This window comes from Arvicola amphibius, unplaced genomic scaffold (assembly GCF_903992535.2).
Source record: "Arvicola amphibius unplaced genomic scaffold, mArvAmp1.2, whole genome shotgun sequence".
Taxonomy (NCBI): domain Eukaryota; kingdom Metazoa; phylum Chordata; class Mammalia; order Rodentia; family Cricetidae; genus Arvicola; species Arvicola amphibius.
In genome coordinates this window covers 44,054-48,243 of record NW_024582313.1, presented here as the reverse complement: position 1 = coordinate 48,243, position 4,190 = coordinate 44,054, and positions in this window count along the sequence as shown.

The window sequence follows — 4,190 nt, the reverse complement described above, 5'->3', positions numbered from 1 at the left end:
GAGAGAAAAGCGTATGCCTTTCTCAGGATAGCTTCTGAAGACTTATGTAGACTTTCAAAAGAAAGGGTTTATCTTTCAAAGTACAACATTCAGAAATAAATGGAACACTACAGTAGCTTCTAGCAATGCTTAGCACCCTTTGAAACAAGTGCATGTTCTTGCAGGGAAACGCCTATACGTTTGTCAAGAAAACGTCTGTTGAATTATATAGACTTTCTTAAGAAAAGGCTCATCTTACAAAGTTCTGCTTTCTGAATGAAACGGTACAGGGCATTCCCTTCCAGCGATGCTTTGCATTGTTTGAAACAAGTGCTTGTTCCTGTAGAGAAGAGCATATGCGTTTCAGGAAAGTATATGAATAATGATGTAGACTTACAAAAGAAATGGTTTATCTTTCAAAGAACAACATTCAGAAAGAAATGCAAGACTCCATTTACTTCTAGCAATGATCTGCACTGTTTTTCGCAAGTGCTTCTCGTTTGAGAGAAACAGATAAGCATTTCTCAGGAAAGCATTTTTAGAATTATGTACGCATTCAAATGAAAGGGCTTATCTCTCTAAGTACAGCTTTCAGAAAGTAATGGAACACTCCAGTCACTTCTAGCAATGCTTGCACTATTTAAAACAATTGCTTTTACTTGGGGAGAAGAGCATATGCGTTTCTCAGGAAAGTACATGAATAATTATGTAGACATACAAAAGAAATGGTTTATCTTTCAAAGTACAACATTGAGAAAGAAATGCAACATTCCATTTACTTCCCGTAATGTTTTGCACTGTTTCTCACAAGTGCTTCCTTTTTGAGAGAAACGTATAAGCTTTTCTTAGAAAAGCATCTTTAGAATTATATACTCATTCAAAAGAAAAGGGTTTTCTTTCTAAGTACAGCATTTAAAAAGAAATCAAACACTGTATTCACATCAAGTTTATGGTTTGCACTGTTTGAAACAAGTGCTTGTTCCTGGAGGGAAACGTGTATGTGCTTCTCAGGAAAGCATCTGAAGATTTACGTAGACTTTCAAAGAAGAAAGAGTTTATCTTTCAAAGTACAACATTCAGAAAGAAATGGAACACTACAGTAGCTTCTAGCAATGCTTAGCACCGTTTGAAACAACTGCATTTTCTTGCAGGGAAACGCCTATTCGTTTGTCAAGAAAACTTCTGTTGAATTATGTAGACTTTCATAAGAAAAGGCTCATCTTACAAAGTTCTGCTTTCTGAATGATACAGCACAGGGCATTCACTTCTAGCGATGCTTTGCATTGTTTGAAACAAGTTCTTGTTCCTGTAGAGAAGAGCATACGCGTTTCTCAGGAAAGTATATGAATAATTATGTAGATATACAAAAGAAATGGTTTATCTTTCAAAGTACAACATTGAGAAAGAAATGCATCACTCCATTTACTTCCCGTAATGTTTTGCACTGTTTCTCACAAGTGCTTCTTTTTTGAGAGAAACGTATAAGCTTTTCTTAGAAAAGCATCTTTAGAATTATATACCCGACAGACCCTCTACCCCCACTTCCCTCTGCAGGCTTGTGTCCATTTCTCCCGTCCCTGTGTCTCCCAAGATTTCCCTATTGTTCTCAGGTGTCCTGCTCCTGTTCCAAGGCCATCCACCCAGAGGAGTCGGACTCTGGCCCCCAGGCAGGTCTGAGGATTCCTGCAAGGGAGTGCGGGCTTCTTCAGATTGTGCTGCTAGACTCTGGCCACCAGGCAGGTCTGAGGATTCCTGCGGAGGGGTGCTGGCTCCTTCAGATTGTGCTGCCAGGTTCACTGTGTGGTATTCCATCCCGCCCTGCCCCCACCTTGGCCCTTTTGTCTGGGCTGCGACCCTGGGCTGCCTGGAATCCCTGATCCTGTGCCCTGACATTCCATCTGAACTGGTGAGTGAATGCGGACCCGGGGGCAACCTGCCCTGGAAGAGAGCACAGACACCCTACCCCCACTTCCCTCTGCAGGCTTGTGTCTCCCAAGCTTTCCCTAGTGTTCTCAGGTGTCCTGCTCCTGTTCTAAGGCCATCCATCCAAAGGGGTCAGACTCTGGCCTCCAGGCAGGTCTGAGGATTCCTGCGGAGGGGTGCTGGCTCCTTCAGATTGTGCTGCCAGGTTCGCTGTGTGGTTTCCCATCCCGCCCTGCCCCCACCTTGGCCCTTTTGTCTGGGCTGCGACCCTGGGCTGCCTGGAATCCTTGATCCTGTGCCCTGACATTCCATCTGAACTGGTGAGTGAATGCGGACCCTGGGGCAACCTGCCCTGGAAGAGAGCACAGACCCCCTACCCCCACTTCCCTCTGCAGGCTTGTGTCCATTTCTCCCGTCCCTGTGTCTCCCAAGATTTCCCTAGTGTTCTCAGGTGTCCTGCTCCTGTTCTAAGGCCATCCACCCAGAGGAGTCAGACTCTGGCCTCCAGGCAGGTCTGAGGATTCCTGCAAGGGAGTGCGGGCTTCTTCAGATTGTGCTGCCAGACTCTGGCCACCAGGCAGGTCTGAGGATTCCTGCGGAGGGGTGCTGGCTCCTTCAGATTGTGCTGCCAGGTTCGCTGTGTGGTATTCCATCCCGCCCTGCCCCCACCTTGGCCCTTTTGTCTGGGCTGCGACCCTGGGCTGCCTGGAATCCCTGATCCTGTGCCCGACATTCCATCTGAACTGGTGAGTGAATGCAGACCAGGGGGCAACCTGCCCTGGAAGAGAGCACAGACCCCCTACTCCCACTTCCCTCTGCAGGCTTGTGTCTCCCAAGCTTTCCCTAGTGTTCTCAGGTGTCCTGCTCCTGTTCTAAGGCCATCCACACAGAGGAGTCAGACTCTGGCCTCCAGGCAGGTCTGAGGATTCCTGCAAGGGAGTGCGGGCTTCTTCAGATTGTGACGCAAGGAATAGATCCTCCTCTGGCACTGGGGAGATCCAACCAGTTTCAGTCACAGCAAAGATTGGTCTAGGACACCAAACGCCTCCGGGCTCCTTTTGAAGGAAGAGATGGGCAGGCGCCAATGCAGGAGCTCCTCCAACAACATGAAATGCAACCTGACATCACCACAAGCCAGACATCCCGAAACAACAAGAATTGAACACCCTACCCCAGAAGATATAGAAGAAACCGACCTTAAACAGTACTTTATGAAAATAATAGAGGACCTTAAACAGGAGGTAAAAAACTGCCATAAAGAAACGGAGATGACAAACAAAAAGGTAGAGGAAATAAATAAATCTCTCAAAGATACCCAAGAAAAACAAGAAAAACAAGAAAAAGCAATCAAGCAGGTAAGGGAAACAGTACAAGCCCTGATAAATGAAATGGAGGTATTGAAGAAAACACAATCTGAGGGACGACTGGAAATGGAAACTCTGAGTAAACGAACAGAAACTTCAGAGACAAGTATTTCCAACCGAATACAAGAGATGGAAGAAAGAATCTCGGACTCTGAAGATACAATAGAGGAAATAAACTCACAGATTAAAGAACTAAACAAATCTAACAAATTCTTAACACAAAACATTCAGGAAATCTGGGACACCATGAAAAGACCAAACCTAAGAATAATTGGGGTAGAAGAAGGAGAAGAATTACAACTCAAAGGCCCAGAAAACATATTCAACAAAATTATAGAAGAAAACTTCCCCAACCTAAAGAAGGATGTTCCTATGAAGGTACAAGAAGCCTACAGAACACCAAATAGACTGGATCAAAAGAAAGCATCCCCACGCCATATAATAATCAAAACACAAAACATACAGAATAAAGAACAGATATTAAGAGCTGCAAAGGAAAAAGGTCAAGTAACATATAAAGGGAAACCTATCAGAATTACACCTGATTTCTCAATGGAAACCATGAAAGCCAGAAGAGCTTGGATAGATGTGCTACAGACACTAAGGGAACATGGATGCAAGCCTAGACTATTATACCCAGCAAAGCTTGCATTCACCATTGATGGAGAAAACAAGATATTCCAGGACAAAAACAGATTTAAACAATACGCAGCCACAAATCCAGCCTTGCAGAAAGTAATAGAAGGAAAATCACAAACCAAGGAGTCCAACAACGCCCACAATAACTCAGGCATCTAGCGACCCTTCACCAGTACAACTAGAAGAAGGGAAACACACAAACTCTACTACTAAAAATGACTGAAGTTAACAACCACTGGTCATTAATATCACTTAATATCAATGGACTCAATTCACCTATAAAAA